Genomic DNA, 21,208 nt, shown 5'->3' with positions numbered 1-21,208 from the left:
AGACTCACACACACAGACTCACACACACACAGAGACTCACACAGGGAGACTCACACAGAGTCTCACACGCACACAGAGACTCACACAGAGAGACTCACGCACACAGACTCACACACACACAGACTCACACACACACAGACTCGCACAGAGAGACTCACACACAGACTCACACAGAGAGACTCACACAGCCTCGCACAGAGAGACTCACACCACCACCGCCACCACTCACCCACAGCTCGGTTCCACTCCTGCTCTGGGGTCTGTCCGGGCCTCTCTAACGGCCAAACTGCCAATGGGAAGCACGTGGCACGAGACGCGGGGGCGGTACAAAGTAACCACGCCCCCGTGACGTCAGAGCCATGAGCTCCTCCCCCTCACACCTGAGCTCCTCCCCCCCTGCTCCCCATGCGCGACCACGCCCCATGGCCCGACATTTCCCTCCCCCTCGCTACCCCCCCTGCCCCCCCCCGCCCCTCCTCGTGACCCCCCTTCCCCCCCCGCCCCTCCACATTCGCAACCCCCCATGCCCCCTCACAACCCCCCATGCCCCCCCTCGCGACCCGCCCCCTCACCCCCCATGCCCCAACCCCCTTCCCTCGTCACCCGCCCCCTCACCCCCCATGCCCCGCCCCCCTCCCCCGCTGCTACTTCCGCTTAGGCCGGGGCCGAGTGGAGGCGGCGCGCGCTGTGGATTGTGGGTGGCGAGCGGCTGATTTGGATTCCAGCTCACGGCCACCGTCAGTGGCTCGCGAAAGCTTCTGAAGCGGCGGCTCGCTGGGCCTCCTCTACGTCGACTCAGCCTGAAGGTGAGAACCTCGCGCGGTGTGTCCACATCAGCAGTGGCGGCGGCGGCGGTGGGGGGAGACAGAGGAGGCGCCTGGCCCACAGCCGTCACGTTCTGCTGAGTTTGCTTCAAGCAGAGCTCGGCCCTGCTGCTGCTGCTGTTGAGAGGCACTCCCAGAGGGCCGTGTGGCTGATGGGAATTATAGTTGTGGTTAAATTATAGTTGTGGTTACAGTTCATAATAACGGTTTTTGGGTTAGATCGCGTTTATTTATAAATGTGTCGTAACCCTCCACCACCCGACACGGCCAATCAGCAAAAAAAGTGTCACGTTGACAAAAGACAAATAATTCACTACTTTAGCCCAGTACTCAAACTGTAAATGTGGATTCACTCTTCAACACACCGGTGGGCTAAAGTAGTGAATTATTTGTCTTTTGTCAACGTGACACTTTTTTTGCTGATTGGCCGTGTCGGGTGGTGGAGGGTTACGACACATTTATAAATAAACGCGATCTAACCCAAAAACCGTTATTATGAATAATATTGGTCGCGAAAGCCTACGTGTTAAACTGTGGTTACAGTTGTTGGTCGTGGTTATTGTTGTGTGGTTGTTATTGTGGTGGTTGTGCAGGTGGTGGCACACGAGTTAACCCATAGCACCAGGGTCTAGCCCTCCTCTTGTACCTAGCCAGGCAGAGCAGTCAACCCATGGCACCTGAGTCTGGCCCGTGGCCTCCTCCTGCACTTAGCCTGGCACAGCCGTCAAACCTTGGCACCTGAGTTATTGTGGGGACATCACCGCCACGTAGTGGTGAATGGCGACAGTTGATGTGTGTGGGCTTGTGTGTGAGTATGATGGTGAATGCGTGAGTATGATGGTGAGTATCATGGCGAGTGTATCATGGTTAGTTAGTAATACTGAGTGTGAGTTTGACTAATTCTCCTCTCTCTCGCTGTCTCTGCTTTCCCCCCTAACTACCTCGCCTGGTGTACAGGAGGTTGTGGGTTCGACCCCGACCCTGATGCCTGCTGTATATTTGGAGTTTGCGTGTCTCTGTCTCTCCCTGTGGTCGTGTGGACTTTTTCTCCGGGTCCTCCGGTTTTTCCCTCCACATTTAGAAACATTCGTTTAAAGTTTTTACTTAAAACTTTCGTGACTGTGATGATGAGCCACTTCGTTGAGCTATCATTGGTGCCAAATCGCTTCTGAAGAAGAGATGTTTAGCTCAGTGGACCTTAGTCTAGTTTTCTCTCTCCTTCCCGAGCACAAAAACAAGCAGGAGCAGGGGTAGGAGCATTCTCCACTTAGTGGTGGTGATGACGCCACGGCGCTTGTGCCAGGATATGTGCACCACAGATATCCATCACATAGAGACCCATAGAGTCATCACACATAGACCTATACACTCACCACGCACATACCCTCAGACTTGCACAGAGAACCATAGACTCACCACAGAGACCCATAGACTCATCAGACAGAGAACCACAGACTCAAACAGATCCACAGACTCGCACAGAGCCCTATAGACATAGACTCACCAAACAGAGACATAGACTCACCAGACAGATACCCATAGACTCAATCGTACCCATACTCACACAGAGACCCATAGACTCACCACAGAGACCCATAGACTCACCACAGAGACCCATAGACTCACCACAGAGACCCATAGACTCACCACAGAGACCCATAGACACATCAGACAGAGACGCATAGACTCACCCCACAAAGACGCATAGACTCACCCCACAGAGACCCATAGACTCAGAGAGAGACCCATAGACTCACCAAACAGACCCATAGAATCACCACATAGAGACCCATAGAGTCATACAAAAACGCATAGACTCATCACACAGAGAACCACCGAATCAAACAGACTCGCACAGAGCCCTATAGACTCATAAAACAGACACACATAAACTCACCACACAGAGACCCACGGACTCTCACAGAGACCCATAGACTCACCACACACAGATCCATCGACTCACAGAGAGCCCCAAGGGCTCGCGTGTGTGGTTATTTAGTTGAAGGTGGAGGGGGATTACCAGCCCCTTGCACCCATCCAGAACTCCCTGTTGCCACTGTGTGGCTGCGAGGCGACGTGAGGTTTACAGCTGGTCAGGTTTGGCACCCCCCCCCCCCCCCAAAATGGCATTTCTCACAACCACCGCCGCGTTATCGACCGTCGCCATTCGCCAATATGTGACAGTGACGTCACCACGGCGCCTGTGCCAGGCCAGGTGCACTTTGAAGCCACGTGAAGTGTCGAAGGCTCGCTGACCGGAGGTCCTGGAACAGACCCAGGTGCCATGGGTTGGCTGACTGAGATGACTGGCAGATGCACCACCTGTACCCCGTACTGTGCCAAATTGCTGCATATTTATCATCCGGTGTTCCGCTCGTTGTTGTGAGCGTCACTCCTCCGTTGTTGGTGGAGGGCGACTGTCTCCAACTGCCCAGTAGAAGCGTCCTTCACGAGCCTCCCCCGCAGAGGCCGATCCCGACACCGCTGGTACCAGTCGTCGGCAAAGCCCACTCAGCTCCATATCCTCCCGTAACGCATCAGTCCGCCTCCACTCCAGCCCATGGCGTTCCCGCCCATCCCCCTCCATCCACCCACATACTCATCTACCGGCTTACTGACGCACTCACCCACTCATATCTGCTCACGCACCCACACATAACATTTTAAATGCAGGCCACGCAAAGCATCGTGATCAGTTTACACCAAAATCTACTCTCAACCACTTAAACCACATATTCGTGAATGATGCGCACCCTAATCTGCCACTACGGTTGTGTGCAGGGTGTTGTGATGTCACGTAGTACGACGTTTCTCCTGGTCCCCCCCTTCTCCGTTATAACGCGCCGTCTATCTATGGCCTCGTCGCATTGGCCTTCATGGACGAGTGGTGATGGTGAAAGATGATTCAGCGGTGGACACTGAATTTACCGGGGCCCCATTTAACGTTTAGGTGACACGGGACACGGTACGTGAAGAACCTTTTATCTTTCGATTTAAAGCTTTCGTGACTGCAATGATTCGTCTTCTTTGGTTCTTTCGGTAAAGTCACGTAGAATTAGAATAAAATAATAAATTGATAAAATAAAATAACACAATAATATTCTCACGACGTTTCGGCCACAACACAAGCGGCCTTCATCGGGTGAAGGGACGAGACTGTCTGGTAGGACAACACTCCAGCGTTGTCCTACCAGACAGTCTCGTCCCTTCACCTGATGAAGGCCGCTTGTGTTGTGGCCGAAACGTCGGGAAAATATTATTGTGTTATTTTATTTTATCAATTTATTATTTTATTCTAATTCTACGTGACTTTACCGAAAGAACCAAAGAAGATGAACCTTTTATCTGTCCTATAAGCAGACTCCTCTGCGTGGGATATTTAACACCTCTTAATGCACAGACAACAGCCAACTCAGCCTCGCCTGCCGGAGGAGCTCACTGATGATCGGACAGTGCCCAGATCTCTCAAGCATCTGTGAGCTACTCGCACACAAAGATCCCCCGTGTAGCCTTTAACAGACTGTTGGGGCAAGTGCTTTATAACATCATCAAAGGGGCGCTGCAATATGATGCAATCCAAATCACCGATCAGAGATTTTCCTATATATGGTCTTTGTTGATCGTGAATCAAGACTAATTGTATTGATTCCACTCAATCGATCCTGCAGCAAGCTCGAAATGTCCGATTTTATCTGCAATATTCTGCGTTTCACAGATCATACAAAGCAACGGTATTGATGCCCGATTTGTATGAGCGAGTGGGTGGCAGGGTGAGTGGGTTTTTGAGTGGGTGAGTGAGGGTGTGGGTGGCTTTAGTAGTTGAGCGGGTGGGTGAGTCAGATAATGAGGCACCGCAGTGGCGAGATGTTAACTCCCTCGCCCAGAATACAGGATGTAATCAATTCGATCCCGACCCTGAAGCCTGTATATTTGGAGTTTTCATCTTCTTCCGTGGTCGCATCGATTTTTTTTATTCCTTGGGATTTGTTTTACACGTAGGCTTTCGCGACCAATATTATCCATAATAGAGGGTTTTTTGGGTTAGATCGCATAAATATATAAATGTGTCGTTAAAACCCACCACCACCCGACACAGCCAACTAGTAAGGGTTGTCACGTAATCAGAACATGCCAATTTATCACTAGTACAGCACACCGGTGTGTTGGAGAGTCAAGCCACAACATTTACAATCTGAGTACAACTTTTCGCCAGTAATTACAACTAGCTTCATCAGGCGACAGCCAGATTTGTGGAGAAGTTAGTCTGTTTCGTTCCTTATAAAGAGGCATAGATGTGGTGACCACACTTTGGCGCTCTTGATGCAAAGTGGGGAGGGGGGGAGAGATTAATGAGTCAACGTACATTATGCATGCGCATTATGTGAACCCTTTGCGCTTGTCCTTCTGGTCCATTGTGTGCATTAAAATAGCCGGGTTTTCCCTCCGCATTTCAAATCAACATGCGTTTAAAGGATTTGAATGCAATAAATGTTTACGTGATAAGCCACTTCGTCGACCTATTATTTGTAACCAGGTCACTTGCTATACCTCTGTGTGCCTTACCTGGTAAAAAAAAAAAATGTTTAGTTTCAGTTTATTGGATGGTTGAGTGGGTAGGTGGGATTTTGAGTGCGTGGGTGGGTCAGTTGGAGATTGAGTGGGTGTCAGGGTGAGTGGGTGGGTAAATTGGTGAGTGAGTGTGTTTGAGATCCAGTGGGTGGGTTTGTGAGTGGGTGGGTGAGTAGGTGGCTGAGTCGGAGTGTGGAGTGCCATGGTGGCGAGATGTTAACTGCCTCGTCTTTTATAAACGAGGTCATGGGTTCGATCCCGACCCTGACGTCTGTATATTTAGAGTGAGTGGGTGTGTAGGTGGGTGCATAGGTAAGTTCTTGAGTGAGTGGCTTGGTGTGTTGATGAGTCAGTGGGTTAGTGAATGAGTGGGTTTGTGAGTGGGTGAGTGAGTGTGTGGGTGGCTTTAGTAGTTGAGTTGGTGGGTGAGTCAGATAATGAGGCGCCACAGTGGTGAGATGTTAACTCCCTCGCCTGGTATATTGGAGTTTGTAGGTTCCCCCCAACCCTAAAGCCTGTATACATTTGGAGTTTGCATCTTCTCCCCATGGTCGGGTGGAATTTTCTCCGGGTTCTCCGGGTTGTCCCTCCGTATTTAGAAACATGCATTTATAGAATGTGGCTGCTATAACGTTCTACGTGAAAAGCCACTTCATTGAGCTGTTATTTGTGGGCAGATTGCTTCTGATAAAGATTTATATAGCTGTGGGCCTTACCTGGAAAAAAAAATCGTTTTAGTTCAGTGTTTTTTTATGATTGGCTGGGTGCGTGGGTGAGTGGGTTGGTGTGTGGGTGGGTGGATGAGTGGATGGGTGAGTAGCTGGATGCATGAGTGTGAGTTATAGATTGAGAGAGTGGCTTGGTGAGTGTGTGAGTGGCTCGGTGGTTGAGTTTGTGGGTGGTTGAGTAAGTAGCTGGTTGAGTAAGTGGCTGGTTGAGTTAGTGGGTGGTTGAGTTCATGGGTTGTTGAGTTAATGGGTGGGTATTTGAGTGGGTGGGTGTGTGGGTTCATGGATGGGAGAGTCGGAGAATGGAGCGCCATTGTGGTGAGATGCGAGCCACTTCACCTGGAAAACAGGAGGTTGTGGTTTCGATCTCGACCCTTCTGCCTGTATATTTGGAGTTTGCACGTTCTCCCCTTGGTCGCATGGATTTTTCTCCATGTCCTCCGGGTTTTCCCTCTGCATATAAAATCAACATGCATTTATAGGATTTGGCTGCAATAAATGTCTACGTGATAAGCCACTTCGTTGGCCTATCATTTGTAACCAGGTCACTACTGAAAGTGATGTACAGTATATAGCTCTGTGACCCTTACCTGGTAAAATAAAATTAGTTTAGTTTATTGGCTGGGTTGGTGAATGGGTAGGTGGGTTGTTGTGTGCTTGGGTTGGTGGGTTAGAGATTGAGTAGTTGTCAGGGTTGAGTGGGTTTGTTGTGAGTGGGTGGGTGAGTGGGTGGCTACGTCAGATAGTGGAGTGCCATTGTGGCGAGATGTTAACTTCCTCGTATTTTATGCAGGAGGTTGTGAGTTCAATCCCGACCCTGACGCCTGGAAATTTGGAGTGTGCATGTTGTTCCTGTGGTCGCGTGACATTTAATCAGAGTTCTCCGGGTTGTCCTGCTGCATTTAGACACATGCATTTATAGAATTTAGCTTCTACGTGAAAAGCCACTTCATTGAACTGCTATTTGTGGTCACGTGGCTTCTGAAAAATATCTATTTTGCTGTGGGCCTGACCTGGTAAAATAAAAAAAAATATTTAACATTTAGTTTAGTTTGTGGATAATTGGGTGGGTGGGTGAGTGGGCAAGTGCATGGGTGAGTGCCTGGGTGGGTTTATGGGTACTGAGTGGCTGGGTGAGTCAGTGCCTGGATGCATGTGACGGTGGGTATTTAAGTGAGTGGGTGACTGTGTGGGTTAGTGGGTGGGAGAGTCATATAGTGGGGGGCCACAGTGGCGATATGTTAACTACCTCGCCTCGTATACAGAAGGTTGTGGGTTCGATCCTGACCCTAATGCCTGTAGATTTCCCTCCACATTTAGAAACATGTATTTAGAGGAGTTGGTTGCTATAAATGTATACATGATAAGCCACTTTTTTGAGCTATAATTTTTGGCGATGGTGCTTCTGAAAACGATATTTATAGCTCAGTGGGCCTGACCTGGTAAAATAAACCTGGTTGAGTTAGTGGGTGGTTGAGTTAATGGGTGGTTTAATTATTGGGTGGCTTTATTATTGTTTGGTTGAGTGATGGGTGGATGATTAGTTATTTGGGTAGTGGGTGATTTGGTGAGTCGGTGAGTGGCTGAGGGAGTGGGAGGTGGTTGGGTGAGTGTGTGGGTTAGAAATGGAGTGGGTGGCAGGGTGAGTGGATGTGTAAGTGGGTGAGTGAGTAGGTGAGTGGCTGGGTAATTAGGTGAGTGGCTCGGTAAATTATTGAGCAGCTGGGCGAGTAGGTGAGTGTATGGGTGAGTGTGGGTGGGTATGTGGTTGGGTGAATGAGTGTGTGGGAAGGAGGTTAGGTGGGTAGTGGGTGGGTTATACATTGAGTGAGTGCGTTAGTGACTGGGTGAGTGAGTGGGCAGGTGGGTGGGTGAGTGAGTGGGCAGGTGGGTGGGTGAGTGGGTGGGTTAGCAATTGAGTGGCTCGGTGAGTGAGTGCTGGGTCGGTGAGTGGGTGAGTAGGTGAGTGTGTGGGTGTTAGTTAGTGGGTAGGTGATTGATGGGGTGGGTGTGTGAGTGAGGAGATGGGTGGGTGGGTTGGTGAGTGCATGAGGGAGTAAGTGGGTGGTTGGGCGAGTGCATAAGTGAGTGGGTCAGTGAGTGGGTGTGTGGGTGTGTGTAGATTAGTTTGGTATGAGATTGAGTGGGATGCTGGGTGAGTGGTTGAGAAGATAGGTGGGCAAGTTAATGAGTGAGTGGGTGGGTTAGTGGAGGGGTGAGTGACGGGTTGGGTGAGTGAGTGAATGGGTGAGTGACGGCTGGGTGGGTAATTTAACATGGGAAGTTGAGTGGGTAAGTTAGCGTGTAAGTGAGTGGATGGCTGAGTCAGAGAGTGAGGCGCCAAGGTGGTGAGATGTTCACTATTTTGCCTAGTATACAGGAGGTGGTAGATTCGATCCCGACCCTGTCGCCTGTATATTTGGAGTTTGCAAGTTCTCACCCGTGGTCGCCTGGATTTTGTTCTAGATACTCAGGGTTTTCCCTCTGCATTTAGAAGCAACATGTGTTTAGAGGATTTGGCTGCAATAAATGTATCTGTGATAAGCCACTCGTATATCTATCATTTGTAGCCAGGTCTATTCTGAAAAGGATCTATATAGCTTAATGGGCCTTGCCTGGTGAAATAAAAAGTAAATTTCAGTTTAAAGCTTTCATGACTGCAAGGATTCATCTTCTTGGTTCTTTCGGTAAAGTCACGTAGAATGGGAATAAAATAATAAAATTAAATAAGACAATAAAATTCTCACGACGTTTTGGCCACAACACAAGTGGCCTTCTTCAAGTGAAGAGACAGGTCTGTCCGGAAGACAGAGCTTGAATGAACGCTGACATGCAAGGACCGCGTCTATTAAGCTGTGTGGGCGGAGTTAAAATATGAATTTGCATGTTACCTGCATCACCTCCGGAGAGGAGGAGGGAGGGGGCTGGGAACACAGGCAGAGAGGAAACAAGAAAAGGGGCAAGTGCAACAGCCAAGGTGCGCTGTTGTGTCCTGAGTTGCCTTATGACTATGCTGTAAACTGGACTACTATATAATACAATATTATACCTTCCAATCTAAACTACATTGTATAACATCATATCATAGACAAATTCCACTTTTGAATTATACAATGCGTTACTTTACACTACCCTATACTTTAGATTATAAACTATTAGACTTGTGATATTACACTATGTCTTATTCTATGAACCCAACTATATACCACACTGATGTATATTCATTATGCAATTACGATGCTATATATTGCCTTATGAGTTATGTTAAACATTACAATGTTATACTATTAATTATTATACTACATGTTGTAAACCATACCATTGACCGTGGTGTGAGAAGTATTAAGAGGCAGTGCCAGCGAAAGGGCTGCGGTCTGAAAATCACCATAAAATACAATCAATTAAGAACCGAAATGGTTTAAAACATCTTTCCAATGGTTACTAAGCCAGAATCCATCTTCTCGGTTGAAATTGTATCTGTGCTTGTATATGTGGATGGCCTCATGAACGAATCTCTCATGGTAGCCGGTTGGCTTGCAAAGAACCTCTGTCTTGGAGAAGTCAATGTCATGTGAGCCCACTGAATTATAACAGTGATCTGCCACGGCAGAGGAGTTCGTCCTACCGTGTTTCAAGTCTGCTTTATGTTCGCGGATGGGGTCTGATATATGTCGTGTGGTTTCTCCAATGTAGCTGCTACCACAGACGCACTTTAGTTTGTAAACGCCCGGGTACTGTATGCCTGGAACCACATCCTTTACAGATGGAACCAGATCACGGATTTTTTTGTACTGTGTTGAATTGGACCTGGATTTTGTGTTTATTCAGGATTTTGGAGATATTTTTGTGACCCCCGCCAATGTACAGTGAGGGAAAAAAGTATTTGATCCTCTGCTGATTTTGTACGTTTGCCCACTGACAAAGAAATGATCAGTCTATAATTTTAATGGTCGGTTTATTTGTGGTGAAGGTTGTTTTGAAAACGAGCTACGTAGCTCATTGGGCCTAACCTGGTAAAATAAACATAATTTAGTGTGTAGGTGAGTGGGCGGTGGGTGAGTGAAATATTGGGTTAGAGATATAGGTGGGTGGCTTGCTGAGTGGGTGAGTGGCTCGGTGGTTAAGTTAGTGGGTGGTTGAGGTAGTGGGTGGTTTAATTAATAGGCGATTTAGTTTGTGAGTGGTTGAATTATTGGGTGGTTGACTGATGGGTGGGTGAATAATTCCGTGGTAATGGGTGAGTAGATGAGTGGGCGGGTGGTTGGGTGAGTGGGGGATTAGAAATTGAGTGGATTGCAGGGTAAGTGGATGTGTAAGTGGGGTGGGTAAGTAGGTGAGTGGCTGAGGGAGTGGGCAGCTGGTTGGGTGAGTGGGTGGGTTAGGAATTGAGTGGGTGGCAGAGTCAGTTGATGTGTAAGTACTGGGTGAGAAGGTGAGTGGCTCATTGAGTAAGTGAGTGGATGGGCGAGTAGGTGAGTGGATGGATGAGGGAGTGAGTGGGTGGGTGAATTAGTGGGTGGGTGAGTGGATGTTTGGGTGGGTGGATGAGTGAGTGAGTGTGTGGGTGAGTGAGTGAGTGTGTGGGTAGGTTGTTAGGTGGTTAGTGTGTGGGTTATAAGTTGAGTGGGTTAGTACCTGAGTGAGTCGGCGGGTGGGTTGGTGAGTTCGTTGTTGGATGAGTGGGTGAGTATTAGTGGGTAGGTATGTAGGTGAGTGATTGACTGTGTGGGTGGGTGAGTGAGTGAAGAGATGGGTAGGTGGGTTGGTTGGTGGGTGCGTGAGTGAGTAAGTGGGTGCGTGAGTGCATAAATGGGTAGGTGAGTGAGTTTGGGTATGAGATTGCGTGGGTGGTTGGGTGAGTGGTTGAGAATTAATTTTGATGAGTTAGTGGGTGGGTGAGTCGGTGAGTGAGTGGTTGGGTTAGCGTATGGGTAAGTGAGCAAGTGGTTGGGTGAGTGTGTGGGGTAGTGAGTGATTGAATAAGTGGGTGAGTGAGGGGCTGGGTGGTTGGCTTGGCTAGTGAGATTGTGGGTGGGTAAGTGAATGGGTGAATGGGTGTATTGGTCGGTGAGTGTGTGAGTAAGTTAGTCGGCACGTGATTGAGCGGGTGGCTGGCTGAGTGCGGGAGAAGATGGGTGGGTGAGTTAGTGGGTAGGTGAGTTGGTGCGTGGTTGGGTGAGTGAGGGGGTGGTTGGGTGAATGGGGGAGTGACTGGTGGGTGGGTAAGTTAATGTGGGAGGTTGAGTGGGTGAGTTAGTGTGTAATTGGGTGAGTGGGTCAGAGAGCGGGGTGCCACTATGGTGAGATATTAACTACCTCACTAAGTATACAGGAAATCGTGTATTCGATTCTGACCCTGCTGCCTGTATATTATGAGTTTTAATGTTTTGCCTGTGTCTTCGTAGATCTTTCTCCGGGTCCTCCAGATTCATCCCTCCCCATTTAGAGTCAAGATTTGTTTAGAAGAAATGTCAGCTTGATAAGCCACTTCGTTCACGTATCAGTTGTAACCAGATCACTTCTAAAATGTTTTATATAGCTCTGTGGGGCTTACCTGGTAAAATACAAAATAGTTTAGTTGTAGTTTATTGGATGGGTGATTGGGTAGGTGGGTAGTTCGGTGCGTGGGTGGGTTAGAGGTTGAGTAGGTGGCAGGATGAGTGGGTGGGTGAGTAGATAAGTGGCTGGTGAGCAGGTGGGTGGATGAGTGCATGAGTTATAGATTAAGTGGGTGAATGGGTCAGTGTGTGATTTGGGGCATGAATAGGTGATTGGGTGGGTTAGTGGAGTGTTGAGTGAGTGGGTCGTTGAGTTAGTGAGTGGGGGGTATGCAGGTGGGTTCGTAGGTAAGTGGTTAAGTGAGTGGCTGGGTGTGTTGATGAGTGAGTGGGTTTCGCGATTAAGTGGGTGCCACGGTGATTGGGTTCATGAGTGCTTGGCTGGGTGTTTGAGTGGGTGGGTGGGAGGCTGAGTCAGAGTGGAGCGCCAGGGTAGCGGAATGTTAACTCCCTCGCCATTTGTATAAGACATCGTGGGTTCGATCTCGATCGTGACGCCTGTATATTTGGAGTTTGCATGTTCTCCCTGTGGTTGCATGGATTTTTCTCTGGGACCTCCGAGTTTTTCATGCATATTTAGAAATATACATTTAGAGGCTTTGGCTGCTATAAATGTCCACGTGATAAGCCACTTCTTTGAGCTATCATTTGTTTGCCACGTCGTTTCCGACAAGGATCTATATAGCTCAGTGGGCCTTGCCTGGTGAATTTAAAATAATTCAATTGTAGTTGAACTATTTTAAGTGAATAGGTGGATGAGTGGGTCGGTGGGTTGGTGAGTGGCTGGTTTAGTAAGTGAGAGGTTGGATGAGTGGGTGGGTGGTTGAGTTGTTGGTTTAGAGATTAAGTACGTGGCAGGGTGAGTGAGTGGGTGGTTGAGTTGTTGGTTTAGAGATTCAGTACGTGGCAGGGTGAGTGAGTGGGTGGCTTTACGAGTGGGTGGGTGGGTGGATAAGTCAGAGAATGGGGCGCCATGGTGGCTAGGAGATGTTAACTGCCTCGCCTGGTATATTGGACTTCGTAGGTTCGATCCCGACCTTGACGCCTGCTGTATATTTTAAGTTTGCATGTTCTCCCCGTGGTCGTGCAGATTTTTCTCCGGTTTCTCCAGTTTTTCCCTGCACATTTAGAAACATGAGTATTTTGAGCATTTGGCTGCTATACATTTCCATGTGATAAGCCACTTCGTTAGGCTATCATTTGTGGCCAGGTCGGTTCTGAAAAATAGCTCTGGTAATATAAAAAATGGTTTCATTTATAGTCTACATAGGATTGACTTCCCAGGAAGTAACACTCATTGTATAAACCCCAGAAGAATATTGTTTTGAGTCACCTAAACCAGAATGTGAACTGATATATTCGTATTTTCAAGCGAGGTTCTTGGCCACAGACCACCTGGACAAATATGATGTAGTTTAGTTTGCATATGAATTATTACTTGGGGTTTGTTGACATGATAAAGTTAATGTTTTCTTTGACAGGTCTATTGTGTTGTACACTCTGACAGGGGCTCAGGCTTGTTGGGGCAGCATCTGGCTGAAATGCACCTTCACAACAGGAAGATTGGAGAGAGGCTTCACAAGGAAGAGAAACTATCGGTATTGAATCATGAAAATGTAAAACATGTGGAAAACTAGGCCCACCGATCCAACCCTAGCATCATGTCAACTATGTATTATGTTGACATTCCTTCGCACTGAGAGTAGGCATGCTAATCGGATCTAATGAATATGTGTAAACAGGCGATTTGTGTGTAAACAAACACACATTTCATACAGCTGTTTATTAATCGTAAAAATCAAGCGATTGAGCTAGTGAATGAGATAGACACATGCTGTCATTATTTCATACATGAACACAACTAGCCAGCCAGCGGTCATGCTTTTCCACACCTAATCACATTCATCTCTTTGTTTTAGCCATCTTTGTGATGAAGGGAACTGTATTGTTCATGTGTGTGCAATGTACTTTTCAGAATATGAATTATGTTGGGTAATATATGAATTATGGCTATTAAAAGTATCTGTATTTAAGTCCATCAGGGCAAACTCTTCTGCAAAGGAGACTTAGAGCATTCAACATTGCGTCCCTTTATATTTTTGCTAATCGCAATATTTTTCGATTTAAAGCTTTCGTGACTGCAGGGATTCATATTTTTGTTTCTTTCGGTAAAGTCACGTGGAAGGGAAATAATAAAATAATACAAATAAAACATTATATAATAAAATTTTCACGAAGTTTCGACCACAACGCAAGCAGACGTCCTCAGATGAAGAAACAGAGCTGTCGGAAAGACAGCGTCTTAATGAACGCTGGGTAGTGTTCATTAAGACGCTGTCTTTCCGACAGCTCTGTTTCTTCACCTGAGGACGGCTGTTTGCGTTGTGGCCGAAATGTCGTGAGAATTTTATTATATTATGTTTTATTTGTATTATTTCCCTTCTACGTGACTTTGCCGAAAGAACCAAGAATATAATCACAATATGTTCAGGAGATAAATGTCAAGGTCTGCTAGCCAAAAGAAGGCTTTAGGAGAGAGTTCATGTAGTTTTGCTATTCATTCATTAAAGGGCAATAGAGTAAATGCTAAAATAAATGTTTTCAGCTAATTATTTATATACGCTAGATTTACAAGTCTATAATGTACAGAAAATACCATGGTTGGCCAGACCATTGCTCGGCATCTGCATGTGGCTCCTGGGCAGTTCAAGTGTGGCTCTGCAGAGGCGCTGCTAATTTGTAACTCTTCAATTTAACTTTATATGAAGTGAGAACAATCTGGTATCGGAGGCAGGCCATGAGTACTCCCAGGGCACTGAGATTTCTAAAGTCAAAATTCCACAGCCAGTCGACACGAGTCAACTTCTGTATGGCTAATCTTTATCTCTTGTGGCTCCCGCGGCCATCTGAAGATTATGGTATGCTGCTGGTAGGGTCAGGAAAGTTGGTCACCCTTGGTATATATCTGTATATGCGTTGATGATTTTGTGCAATGTTCAGCTGCTCCGTCACGACAGGGGTCCCAGTCAGTTTGAGACTGCTAAATTAAGGTTCTCATGTGTTTTACAGATTTTGATAAAAATTTCAGTCTTAAATTTCTCCCAACAGGTATAGACCCTGGGCAGGAGGATGTAGAGTATGTGGGTTTCATACGGCTATATGCTGTGGTTACATCCCACATGTGATCTCCGCTTTAAAGTCATGAAACTGGTTGTAGCCCATTTAAATTTGAATATACCCGTTTAACACGTAGGCTTTCGCGGCCAATATCATCCATAATATCGGTTTTTTTTGGGTTAGATCGTTGAAATATAAATTTGTCGTTAAACCCGCCACCGACAGCCAATTCGTAAGGTTTGTCACATAAACAGAACATTCCAATTCGTGAAGGGCTCACAAGTGACGTCATCACATCTATCCCTCCAAGGAATGAAACAGGAGGATTTCTCTATGATTGTGGCTGTCCACCTAATGATGATAGTTGTAAATACCAGCGAAACGTCATACTCAGATTGTAAATGTTGTGGATTTTCTCTCCAACACTTCGGTTTGCTGTTCAAGTAGCGGATTGGCATGTTCCGTTTACGTGACAACCTTACTAATTGGCTGTTAGGTGGTGGTAGGTTTAACGGCTCATTCATTTTTATGCGATCTAACCCAGAAAAAACTATGTTATAGATTTAATATACCCTTTTGTTGAAGGACAGCCTGGGTGACCAAAGTTTTATAGGAACGGCAATAATGTTTACTTGATTAAATTAGTTTTATCATGGAGCGGTGAAATCAGCTGTTGTTCAGATGTCAGTCTAATTAGTATTACATCGTAGAAATATGAGAGTCCTTTGTGTAATATTCTATTAACCACTGATGATGGTAACATTGGTTTAAGGTTACATTTTAAGAAGAACTAGATTGGCGTACATTTTATCTTGTGCAAGTACACAAATTTATAAAACAATATATTTGATAAAAAAATGCATATATTTTCTTCCATTGCACACAGTTGTACCATTGATAACAGGGCACACAGTTACAACTGACATCACCAGATATCACTGAAGTTCCCTCAGAGATCGATCTTGCATAACCAGTGTTCACGTAATCAGTTATGTTTTCGCTAATTACCAATTACACTCAGCCGGGTTTGAGAGACTTGTATGAATGTATGTTGAACTTCCTTTCCACCGTACATAGCCAACCGTGCTAAACGGAGGTGTGGGAATTAAGCGCAGAACCTATCGTTAGGATCAATGCTGTTGTAATTTTTTTATGAGGATATCAATTGGTGGCTAAAATGAGATGTTCAAAGACTACAGCATGATAATCGGTACATAACATGAGTGTCGAATTATGTCTTAAGAATTACCCAGCCATTTGTACGTAAAATTCAACGTTTCTGGGTGACATCTTAAGTCCGTGTTCTTCATTGCAAGGCCCGTGGGCCGGTGGCAGTCCCTGGTGTCCTTTTTACTGCGACCCCTGACGTGCAGTCCCCGACAATACACACAAGTGAAAACACCCATCATGCTGTCAAACCCCCCAATGGTTTCAAATGTGAGATGGCTCTTTCACTGATAATGTCTTATTCGCGAAAGTGGCCCCCCTCCGAAAATGAGTGAATATCACTGTTTTAGGTCAAGGATTGGCCAAATAAAGTAGGTATTATTTGCTTATGTTTCTAAATGTCCGTAATAAAACTATATTTATGCCACCAGCTGAATGAGTGGCAGGAGGACTGGGTGACGTTCTTCTCACGGCAGCAACTGCAGCTTCAGCTGGACATGATAGAGAAGGACTACGGTGAACGGGAAACCCGCGAGCTCTGGTCTCGGCTTCAGGTTCGTAAGCTGTTTCACTCTCGCCCTTAACCCTTTCCTGTTCCGAGACGACTGCTCATTTCAGGATGGGTCTCGTTCACCACCGAATCTCGGAACCCGCAAGCGGTTCAGCGGTAATTTTATTTAGAGAGGCATAGCGCCGTTGTTTTTAAAGACATTGTACTCGCCGCAGAGCACCGTAGCAACAGGACAGCACTCTATTATAGCTGGTACCAAACTGTGCTACACACGTTCCCGCACGGCCTTGTGGGATCCTCGGTACTAATAAAGTTAATTAATATTTACTTCCTATTACGTTCCGATGACGTACACGAGATTCAGCGGTGAACGGGATGCACCCCGCAACTTGCGGTCATCTCTGAGCAGGAAAGAGTTAATACATGCAGCAGTGTAGCTCATCATGTGCACAGCCATATGGGAAACCCATTTGATCGCAGTGGGTTTTCGAGGTGACTTTAAAGGTAAAGTGGTGTTTCACACGCAGGCTTTCGCGACCAATATTATTCATGATAAAGTTTTTTTTGGCTTAGATCGCCCATTAGTAATGTTTCTGACATGAACAGAACGTGCCATTTATGTTATTGCTTCGGCACTCTGGTGTGTTAGAGAGGAAACGCGGAACATTTTAAAATGAGTACGACCTTTCGCTGGTGATTACAACCAGCATCATCAAGCAATTGCCAGAAGCGTTTTGACTTCTGGCAATTGCCTCATTGCAATTGGAGGTGGGTGTACGACGCATGTAAATTTATGCGATCTAACTCGAAAAAAACGTTATCATGAATAAAGCGGTGTTGTTTTTTGCGTGGTGTGCAGCTTCGGTTGGGGGATTTTTTCCGGGACGTAGAGGTGGTTCTGGCACTGCTCCACAGTGATATATGGACTGGGAATGCTGCAGAGATTAATGAAGGGCCCGTCATCTTTGACCCAGCCTCCTTCTATGGGCACTCGGAGTACGAGCTTGCCATCGCTGGGTACAAAAAAAAGCTACAAACAACCAAAACAATAGCAGCAACTGCCGTTCACTGCCCTGTCTGTGGCATGCAAGGTTCATTCGTATAACCTCAGTGTGGCAAGGGCTGGCTCATTTAATAAATAACAGAGACCAGGTAGAGTTGTGGTTGAGATGTCTACATGCTGAGGTCTCCACCCTCTCTATTTGCTAACTTACAAAGACTCATCCTTCCTTGCTAAGGCGTTTTGGGCAAATCCTGTTAAAGCTGATACAGTCAACAAAACAATAGTGGAACGATAAAACTCTTACTTATCCACGGCACTTGAGGATGCTTGAATGTTCCAGAAACACAGTTTGTCGAACAAGGAACCCCTGTTTCAGAGACAAGTTGCCACTGATGTGCTTTACCAGAAATCCAAGCTGAAGATAATTCATTACACGTCAAATGGAATTCAAACCCTCAGAGCTGGGATATGCTTCAGTGAACAAAAACACATTTGACATGATGTTTACTGTGCAGCCATTGGTGACCAAGTTGAGACCACAGCATTCCTGCACTTAATTCGCAGGAACGTTTGTTGATAGATGGCTCACTGAATTTTGAATGGAGGACCTCAATGGCATTGGCTCGGTGCTCTGACATTGAAATTAACCTCGAGCCACTCAATTACCTGCATTACGTTGAATTTGTTAAAATGTGTTCATTGTTATGTTGTTCGTGCTGGAACAGCAGCATTGTAAGATTTTGAATGTTTGGTGTTGTTTGGGTACAGGATGTTCCAGGAGCTTTAGCTCTACGCTTCACTCATCCTACCACGCTCTCATCCCAAAGTCACAAGGCTTCGGCAATAACCAGAAGCTCTAGCAACTCTTCCACTACCTGAACCACTGGAATTACTTTGGGACAGGATACCGAGGGTAATCCATCTCCACCATGCGCAGTCTCCTCAAGTGAATGAACGGTGCAGGAAATCGTGGGCTATGGTGTATAACTATAAAAATTCTTATCGGCCATGATATACATTGTTGAATAAAGGCCTTCCCTAAGCCACCAAATAAATCTCACAAAACTAGTCCATTTAATTGCTGTGCAATGCCCTAGGCATTCCACGTGAGTGTGACCGGGGGTCCCTTTGTTCCGCATCCTGGCCATGATATCCGCGCGAAAACTGGGTCAGTTAATGTTAGAATCAGAATCTTTAATTAGGCTGGACGAATCTGATGAGCTATGAAGCTCTTTTTTTCACAGATGTCCAGTCGGGGCGAGTCAGAAAGTTACAACAACAAACAGCAATACAAACAGATAGGAGGGCAAAGTAAAGGAACGCGAAGCAAATTTTGACTTAAAACTTTCGTGACTGCAGGAAATCATATTCTTGGTTCTTTCGGTAAAGTCACGTAAATAGAAAACAAAAAACAATAAAATAAAGACCACTTGTGTTGCGATTGAAACGTCCTGGGTTTTTTGCTTTTATTATTTTCAATTTATTTTTTATTTGTTATTTTTTTATTTTTTTTTTATTTAATTTGAATTTTATTTCTTGTTTTCTATTTACGTGACTTTACCAAGAATATGAACGCTAAGCAAGTCATGAAATGAAAATATATAAGAGTTCAAATTGCATTAGTGCATCAATTCCTGCCAAAATTTTTTATCACCAAATGCCATTTTGGGCAAGGCAGCATAACAAAAACAATCCCAGATGTTTGGCTAGTACCAGTTACAGTGTATGTTTTTGTTGTTGTTTTGCTATGGGAGTAAACCCATGCAGAGAAAGGGACCAGAATTAGGAAAGCGATGCCAGGCACTCCTTCAGAAGATGCCATGCACGGGCGTGACCACTGCACCACCCTGACGCCCAAACAAATGTAATTCAAATAATCTACAATACTGGAAAAATAAACCCTATTAGTATCAACCGAATGTCTGGACAATCTGACCCCCTCTACACAAGTAACAGTTGAGAGTCAACGCTGTGATGTTGTGCGATTGGTGCAAGCGACCCATCGTTGTGTTTTAATGTTGAGCGGTTAAACTTGCACTGTTGTGGGGTGAGGTCAAGTCCGATGGCTGCTTCCAGCGGTGTCAAGGTGAGCGTTTTGAAGAGGCTCGCGAAGGATGATACTTGGCAGTTGGGTGCAGTCTCCCTCCATTAACAACAGAGGACAGAGGAGCGACGCTCACAACAATTGGCTGAGCACTGGGCGTATACAACGCATGAAGTCGGCAGCAAGTTTATCTCAGGGAGTTGACCCGCACACGACAACTGGGTCTGTCCCGCGTGTTCACGCTATAACGCGGTTGCCTTCATTTAGGGAACGCGCACCGCCATAAGGCGACTTGTGAGCAGTCGACGCCGAACTACTTTCTTGAGCTGCGCGGTTGAGCGAGACGAGACGGTAACGCGGCGGCGTCCCCTCAAGTTGTTTGTAACCCAATTCTGACTGCGCTTGGACATTCATTACGGGGGAAATAGTTTTCGCTTAGCGCGGCACTTTTCAGGAACGCATCTACTGCGTTAAACGAGGACCCGTCGTACAGGTGCTGTGCACACTGTACTGGGAATCAAAATCTGTTTTGACCCTGGAGAAATCCGAAGCGCTATCAAGCTCTCACTCACAGGTGTCCAGTAAAAGGCGGTGGGGGGGTCACCAAGTGACACGCAGCTTGACCGTGGAGTAGACCGCGAGGACGCCAACGTCGCCTAGGCAACGCCGCCCCCCCGCCCCTCTGGCTCTGCCTGCCTCGCTCTGTGCACGTGAGGTGCCAACCACGTGACGCGGGCCACTGCGCGCGTTGCGTCACCGCTCACCGTGGGGGGCCCCTCCGCTACGTCCACATCGTACAGTCGCACATTCATTACTAGTTACTCTTAATCATGTTTATGGTCATCGTCATTAAAGGTGAGTTTAATAATAATACCACTACTACACAATGTGTGCATTAATATATACGGCATGAATAAAATGCACCTGTAAATATCCTAAGTAAGTTTGACCTGACATTATTGCACAACAATTGCCCAGCCACCGTGGGATGTTTATCCTCCAATGTGTATCTGGCTCTGACCTGACTTATATAAAAGTGCAGCTCTGCAATTGCTTGGTCACACGACCGCTGGTGAAAAGACTTTCATGAGAGCGAACTCTTTACGAGTATTTGGTCTACTTTTCCATATAACAATAGGTTTTACCCTTTCTGGCAATACAACAGGTGTCAAGATGTTAAAACACCAAACAGAATCCTCATTCAAGGAATCCTGTCTGCATTAACCACACGTACTTGTGGTGAACATGCAAACATGCTCTGATAATATATGCATTGTCTTTGAAACTGATTAGTCCACACCAGGAAGGTCCCATATTCTACTTTTCCACGTTGACCAGATGTGTTGGAAGAGCCGGCTGAAAGCCACACTTTGCTGCATCACACGTGACTTGCCGATCAGCTAACTGTGGTGTACCCATTTAGCGACCTATGGTCTGTGAGTTCAGTTTACTAACCATTAACAGCATGGCAGCTTTCTAATTGGCTTGTGTGACAATTAACCCATGTCATTATCTCTTGCACAGCCTGAAATAAGTTTTGGCGTCAGGGATGGAAATTATGACTCACCCACCTGCACCTGCCTTGTGCTCCCAGACACCTAAGGACCTTACTACCGCTGTGAGAAATTGACGGGCGTAGACTGCTGCATGGCGATGATGTATTCACGTCGTTCCTGCTGTTTTCCTC

At 46.4% G+C, this 21,208-nt stretch overlaps 1 long non-coding RNA gene across 1 annotated transcript; it reads left to right on the top strand.

The window, feature by feature from the left end:
* Positions 1–666: 666 nt before the first annotated feature.
* Positions 667–19,391, top strand: LOC142922493 (uncharacterized). The gene is made up of 4 exons (XR_012940093.1): positions 667–806; positions 13,187–13,277; positions 16,395–16,517; positions 18,246–19,391. It is a non-coding gene; the product is annotated as an uncharacterized LOC142922493 (long non-coding RNA).
* The last annotated feature ends 1,817 nt before the right edge of the window (positions 19,392–21,208 follow it).

This window comes from Petromyzon marinus, unplaced genomic scaffold, assembly GCF_048934315.1.
Source record: "Petromyzon marinus isolate PM22_M1 ecotype Great Lakes invasive population unplaced genomic scaffold, UKy_Petmar_22M1.pri1.0 PM_Scaffold_1, whole genome shotgun sequence".
NCBI lineage: Eukaryota > Metazoa > Chordata > Hyperoartia > Petromyzontiformes > Petromyzontidae > Petromyzon > Petromyzon marinus.
Note: the sequence above shows the minus strand (reverse complement) of the source record. Positions and strands in the feature narration are given on the sequence as shown.